At 38.0% G+C, this 7,326-nt stretch overlaps 1 long non-coding RNA gene across 1 annotated transcript in view; it reads left to right on the top strand.

Annotated features, from left to right (window-relative positions):
* Positions 1-279: 279 nt before the first annotated feature.
* Positions 280-7,326, top strand: part of LOC149525285 (uncharacterized) — a 47,199-nt gene continuing 40,152 nt past the window's right edge. The window contains exon 1 of the long non-coding RNA XR_016348767.1: positions 280-766. This is a non-coding gene — a long non-coding RNA (uncharacterized LOC149525285). The remainder of the gene's footprint in view (positions 767-7,326) is intronic.

The raw sequence follows: 7,326 nt of genomic DNA, 5'->3' as shown, positions 1-7,326 counted from the left end.
TTAGGGTTAGGGTTAGATTTTTCTCTGTTACCACTTACGATAATTAAAATGCAGTGGGTGGAATTTTTGAAAGTGCACAATGTTGATTTAATTCTGCTTTCATTGAAAAAAAAATAGTAAAATTCTTATTGACAGTAGTGGAAGCAGAGTTAGACCAATGCTGAGAAGATTTGTAAATCTCACACAATAAATATATAAAACTTGTCTTCATGCAAGAGCATATGTCAGCTCCCAAACATTTACAATCACAGACTGAGAATCTTCCACTGGCTGCAAAATCTTTGTTGAATGTCAAAACTTCATCAATTCTCAAATATCATCAACCTAGTTGCATATTTAGATATTTAAATGTGCCAAATTGTGATCTCAGATATGAGCATGTGGTTCCCCTGCATAGTAATAAAGCCCTGTCTGTACATCAGAGGGCAGAACTGGATACATACAGCAGGCTAGGGCATAGTTCTTATATAATAGTGATGCAATAATCCAATAGGGCAGCCCAAATGGAGTTTCTGTAATTGCTGTTTTACGAGACTGTGTTGATATGAAATAATATTCATACAACAGATATCGGGATAAGGCAGCATAGAGATTTTTTTTTCCCCACAGAAAACATTTTGGCAGAGTTTAATAATTTCTTTGCAGGAATGTTTTTATTTCTTGCTTTTCTTACATCAGTTGCACAGCGGTGGTGCTGGAGGTGCTGGTCAGGGTAGGGACAGTGTATAGAACTTTCTCGCTTGCTCTACCCTCGCTCTACGATCAGGTAGGATTGCAATGCCACCTTACTTCTTTGGGGTGTGTAGGTACCCAAAGGGAATGAGTGTCAGGTCACAGAAGCAGGGCCCAACAGGGTTGTGGATTTGCTTCAAGACAGAGTCGATTAGGGATAGATAGTTGCTTGTATTACTCTCACCACGTCACTACTATTACAGGCTTAATACTGCCAGATGGTTACACAGCTACTGCAAAGTAATACAACAATCAGCATAGGCAAATCAATGTATATAATAGTAACAGGCACTTGGAAATGCTTATGCCCTTTCAGGTTTGTGGGGAGTCCTGTTCCGGTTATTTTGCACCAGGCTGCTGTGGACACGGGTCTAGCTAGGGGGATTCAGGGCACCCTTCAAGATTTAGGACCCTGGAGAGACTCACAGAGGGGTGGGACTACCAGTGATCTTATACTGCAGTTGTTTATCGGGTGTGCATGTACCTGGCTCAACGCCATTCTTATCACTCTTATGGGCTGAGACCGAGGTCAAACTTGTTTACCGCTTAGTAGTTTCCCAGCTCAAGGCATGGGTTAGAGCTGATAAAGCCCAGCTGCTGTTTGGGCTTGCAGGGTCCCAGGCTATGCTAGGCTGGGTACAGCAGGAATGGAAACTTCCATCCCAGGCCTGCTATGTTGCAGGACCCACAAATGACTTTCATGTGACAATGAGGAATGGAGAAAATGTGGCTCCCTTTCCCCTTCACACTGGTGAGCTGGGGAAGAGTCACTAATTGAATTACGCAAGCTGGGGAAGAGAGGAATAAGCTGCACTCTTTGGAGTGGCATAGTGACACTTGTGTGCAGGAGGCAGAAGGTCTGCAGGTGCTGCTTTTGGGGTGATGTATCATTTACTGTGGGCTGTGTCTGCATGGCTCAGCTGAGTTCAGAGATGGTTATGACAGTGGCTGGCAAGGGTTTGTTTCAGGTCAAATTCTCTGGAAGGAATAGCCTTTCCTGAATAGAAAAGCCAGTAGAACCAGAGTAATGCTGGTCAGAAAAATTCAGCTGCAACATTTTTGTTCTAGAATTTGTCGATTCATCTAAATCTAAACTTGTCATGGAGAAGGGTTGAATTAGATGGTGTTCCAAGTGCCTGGTTGCCAGCCCACTTGCCTCCCCATCTCTGAGTTGAGGCTTCCATATTCTGAGACTCTGCCTGCCATGTAGACTCCCTCTGTTAGTAACCTCAGGTCTGGCAGGTTTTGAAACCTGCCTGGTGGGCTTCTGTTGGAATTTTGTTATAATCGAACCATCTCCATGAAGCATTTAGATTTCAATGAATTGACAAATTATGAACAAAAAAAGTTTTGTTGGAATTTTTCTGACCAGATCTACTTAGGAATAAGGTAAACTGGATTTTACCCATAGAGAAACAACTGTTCCTTAGAAAAAGAAAGCCTGCCTTGAGAGTGAGCATGGTGCGCCCAGTCCCACTAACTGGTCACTCAATGCAATATGTTAGAGTTGGAAGTAGGCGTTCTTACCTCTTGGAGATGGAGGAATGTTTGAGTTGGGCTCTATGGGGCTCATCTTTATTTCTGATATGATTTCATGGTTTTAACTGATTCACAAACTTCATTCTCTTTCATTTACTGCCCATTTGACATGGTTTCAATTTCTGGTTTTACAGTGTGGCTAACACAATGTTCATGGAGTCTAAACTAAAAGAGAAACACACTCTTGGTAAATTACTGCCAATTTAGTCCTTTGGTTTATTACAGTCATATTAATAACACATCCTCAAACTTGAACAATGAACGTTTTGCAAAACCGCTTTTCAGCAGCCAATAGTTCTTTTACCTGCAATTTCTTGCCAGTAGATTTCCTGTCCATATGGATGATTCTTGTGAAATTTCTGGAGAATGGTTTCTGGAGTTTTGCCAGGTGTAGAAACTCTTTCTTTCTTGGAGTTTAGAGCAGATATGCTACATGTAATAAAGCAAGTGATCAAGGAAAAATGTAGAAAAATATGCCAGAGATATAAGAAAATAATTATGGTAGAGTTCACTGTAGCAATAGTGTCCCCAAAGCACAGAACCATATGTACCAACAGTTACTTCTCCACCCTGCTAGGGATGCTACGGTTATTTCCTATTAAAGTAGTGACATTTCAGATTCCACAGAGTTGTTGGTAATGATGACTTTTTAAATAATAGCCATTGTATGAAGTTGGCTTAAGATCTCAATTTTGCACAGCACTTAAGCATGTGCCTAACTTTAAGTACATGCCTACATTCATCCCTGGTCAGCAAATCAATCTGTGATGATTTTCTTATATCTAATATAGCTATTTTAGATTTAGACCAGAGTAAAAGACAGTAGAATATGGCAAACTGGATTTCATTTTTAAAAGAGTCGTCATCTGGTCTCTCCTTTTGTGCTTGATCAGCTTAACAACTAATAACTTACATGCAGAGAACACATTTGTGCAACTGGATTTTATGTGAATAAAGTTCATCACCCGAAGTTGCAAAGCTTAGAATTTATCCACTATGAATGTAGACATTGGTTCTTGAAAAGTGTACATGCCAGTGTTAGAATGCACAGAAAGAGATCACTTAACTCAGGTCATCAGAGTTAATACTTTGCTTAAAAATCCTATTAATATCTTTATTTTCATGTAAGTGAATTGGAATCTGCCTGAAAATAGACAGTATTTCATTGTTCAAATGTATTTTCCCTTTCAAAATTTCTGTACTAAATATTTCTGTTCTAGGTAAAGTTTACATCAGTGCCATTTCAATGATATTTCAGGGTAAACTATACCATCTGCAATGTGGTTACACACCTACTTTTAAAATATTTTGGACTCTAAACTATTATACTTTTCAAATATATTCTGTCCAGAATCATATTATATTTCCTTTTTCTGCTTATAATATTTGTTTTTCTTTTCTTTTTTTTGCAATGGAAGATTCATTTAACTGGTGTCTGCCATTTACATATTGGCATTTCTCAGAAGAACAAGAATGATCTCCATTTTATATTTCTCCCAACAAAAATATACACAGTTCAGAACATAATTCTACCATATATATATATATATATATATATATATATATATATATATATATATATATATATATATATATATATATATCTCCTAAAATCAAACCACAATAAATGTTAGAATAAGAAAAAATGTTAGAATAAGAAAAACTAAATAGAAGAATCAAGAGGAAAGAAGGATAAAATAAGATATATGGAAAGAGAGTTACAAGAATAAAAATGCAGGCATAAAATAATGTAATATATGAAAATAAGGTTAAAAAGTACAATTAGGGAAGGAGGAAAAAAAGAAAAAAACCTACAACATAATTGAAAAACTCATAAATGAGGGACATCAAATAGCAAAGGGGCCAAATTATAGACCGGTCAGTTTAACGTCTGTCCCAGGGAAGATACTGGAGCAGGTAATTAAGGAAATCGTATGCAAATACTTGGAAAGTAATAAAGTGATAGGGAATAGCCAGCATGGGTTTGTGAAGAACAAGTCATGTCAAACTAATCTGATAGCTTTCTTTGATAAGATAACGAGCCTTGTGGATAAGGGAGAAGCGGTGGATGTCATATACCTAGACTTTAGTAAGGCATTTGATACGGTCTCGCATGATATTCTTATTGATAAACTAGGCAAATATAACTTAGATAGGGCCACGATAAGGTGGGTGCATAATTGGCTGGATAACCGTAGTCAGAGAGTTGTTGTTAACGGTGCTAAATCCTGCTGGAAAGAGATAACAAGTGGAGTTCCTCAAGGGTCTGTTTTGGGACCCGTACTGTTCAATATCTTCATCAATGATGTAGATATTGGGATAGAGAGTACTCTTATTAAGTTTGCAGATGATACCAAACTGGGTGGGGTTGCAACTTCTTTGGAGGATAGGGACATAATTCAAAATGACCTGAGCAAGTTAGAGAAATGGTCAGAGGTAAACAGGATGAGGTTTAATAAAGAGAAATGCAAAGTGCTCCACTTAGGAAGGAACAATCAGTTCCATACATACAAGATGGGAAGCGACTGTCTAGGAAGGAGCATGGCGGAAAGGGATCTAGGGGTCATAGTGGACCACAAGTTGAATATGAGTCAACAGTGTGATGCTGTTGCAAAAAAAGCAAATATGATTCTAGGTTGTATCAACAGGTGTGTTGTAAGCAAAACTCGTGAAGTCATTCTGCCGCTCTACTCTGCACTAGTTAGGCCTCAGCTGGAGTACTGTGTCCAGTTCTGGGTGCCACATTTCAAGAAAGATGTGGAGAAATTGGAAAGGGTACAGAGAAGAGCGACAAGAATGATTAAAGGTCTAGAGAACATGACCTATGAAGCCAGGCTTCATGAACTGGGCTTGTTTAGTTTGGAAAAAAGAAGATTAAGGGGGGACATGATAGCGGTTTTCAAATATCTAAAAGGGTGTCACAAGGAGGAAGGCGAAAATTTGTTCCTCTTGGTTTCTGAGGACAGGACAAGGAGTAATGGGCTTAAAGTGCAGCAAGGGAGGTTTAGATTGGACATTAGGAAAAAATTCCTAACTGTCAGGGTGGTCAAATATTGGAATAAATTGCCAAGGGAGGTGGTGGAATCTCCCTCTCTGGAGATATTTAAGAACAGGTTAGATAGACATCTGTCAGGGATGGTGTAGACGGAGCTTGATCCTGCCTTGAGGGCGGGGGGCTGGACTCGATGACCTCTCGAGGTCCCTTCCAGTCCTATTATTCTATGATTCTATGAAATGGCATTTATGGTTATTCCAGTGAAGACTGGTATAAAGAAAAAAAATCACATGTCATGGAGCATGGGTAAATATTATGCTGCGTTAAGGGCCTGAACTAATGCACATTGAAATCAGTGGAAAGATTCCTCTGGAGGACCATTTAGGCCATTGCATCCAGGTCTAAAAAGCCATTTGGACATTTTTTCTGTTTTGAGATTAACCAAATAACAATATTCAGGTCTTTATTCTGTTCTTGATTTTGAAGAAAAATTTTCCCACCTCTTAAACTTTTGAGGTTGAAAATCAAATTTGGGATTTCTTTTTTATTTCTGTTCTCTCTCCATTATAGCTAGAGAGCCTCAGGGTGTCTACACAGCTCTAAATAAGACCCAATTTGAGTAGCTCAAATTGCATATATCTTATTTCAATGCTATTTTGCAATAGCATATTTCGTCATTTGGCACTATCTACACAGCGCCAAATTTCAAAATTAAGTACTATTCTGAAATGTTCCTTATTCCTTGTAGAATGAGATTTACAGGGATGTCGGAATAGTGAACCTGAAATAATGGACTTGCTATGAATATCTGGGATAGCTATTTGCAATATAGACATAGCCTCACTGATCCAGGTTCAAATTTGGATCTTTAGTCTCCATTAAAATTAAGGATTATATAGATTTGGGGTCTCATTTAGGCCCATCTCTAATTGTGTTGGCTACAAAATAAGGAAATCAAATGGGGCTCTGCCATATTACATGATTCGTGCATTGATGAAAATGATTTTTAGAAGTGAATTAGCAATGGAAGACAAAATAAATATTTTGCAATTGAAACAAACCAAACAAATGAATAGCCATTGAGCTTAGGTCTGTTTTGAGACATGCAGGCACAGCTCCTACTAATCACAGTGAGGAAGCATGAATGCAACTGAGGACAGAGTTTTGTCCATTGTTTCCAGTTAATTTTATTAAAGTCAAATCCAGTTGAAATAAGAATGTGTTTTCCATTAGCAATAGCATCAACACATTATTCTTCCAACAATATGTTCAAAATATTACATTACTTTTTGGCCCAGTGGACTTCTGAACTGCCACTTACCACTGCAAAGAGAGAAGAGGTAACTAAGCCCATAATAAAAGAGGAAGGAAATTAGCTAAAAGGGTAACACAAATTTAACGTGCTGTATTGCAAACGTGTTACTTTATATATCCTTTAAAATAAACAATCCAAATCTTCAGTAGATCCCTACCTCTTTTATTGAAATGTGGCACTAAATCCAATTACAGCATGGTTTCATCCTTATGTGTGTCAAATGGAGTGGATAGTAACCATAGTCTTAGTGCATGTGATCAAAAACCACAGCAAGGAGTCTTTAAGTCCTAATCCATGGGATGGTAGGAGCCATGCTACTTCAAAAAATTACTTCATGCTAGTATGATTACTAGCGTGGTTTCCTTGTGCACTGTAGGCAGGGATATTTTTCCTGATAACTATGTAGTCAAATATTCCTTAGTGAGCACTTCTCAGCATGATCTGGCTATACTTTTGGAAAACTGTGCTGTGAACAGCATTTTCAAAACATAGGGGTTAAACGAAGAGTAGGCAAGGACAATAGAAACTGTTACATTTTACATGTAGAGTTTTTGACCTTCTAGTGCTATTAGTACAGAGAATTGACAAGAGAATCTATGAGATTCTATATCCTATATGTAGATACTGTATATCTGTAAGACACAGCATGATGAGAATGAAGCAACCTTTGCATAAGAAGTATATTTTTTAAATTCTGTCCAGCATATACTGTCTTAAAATTCTCAGATTTCAAGGGGTGGAATAG

The sequence above is a fragment of the Pelodiscus sinensis genome, chromosome 2 (genome assembly GCF_052426305.1).
Source record: "Pelodiscus sinensis isolate ZL-2025 chromosome 2, ASM5242630v1, whole genome shotgun sequence".
NCBI lineage: Eukaryota > Metazoa > Chordata > Testudines > Trionychidae > Pelodiscus > Pelodiscus sinensis.
Note: the sequence above shows the minus strand (reverse complement) of the source record. Positions and strands in the feature narration are given on the sequence as shown.